Source organism: Taurulus bubalis (genome assembly GCF_910589615.1).
Source record: "Taurulus bubalis genome assembly, chromosome: 6".
Lineage (NCBI taxonomy): Eukaryota > Metazoa > Chordata > Actinopteri > Perciformes > Cottidae > Taurulus > Taurulus bubalis.
Window position 1 is genome coordinate 16469801 of NC_136594.1, and position 209 is coordinate 16470009.

The following is a 209-nucleotide window of genomic DNA, read 5'->3' on the forward strand; positions in this document are numbered from 1 at the left end:
AATTGTAGTTCAAAAAGTTCTCATCCGCTTTAGCATTAACGCGTGTGCCGAGCCAAGAAACGACATATCCCAGAATGCACGATTTAAGGAAGTGCACTCCCATTTTGAGCACATGACTTGTGGTACTCCAGTGTGCCATAACAAAACATTTGTAGCGACTGTTCCCCCCCAAAGGTCGTATTTTTGGGCCGTGAAGAGTTGTTTTGAGA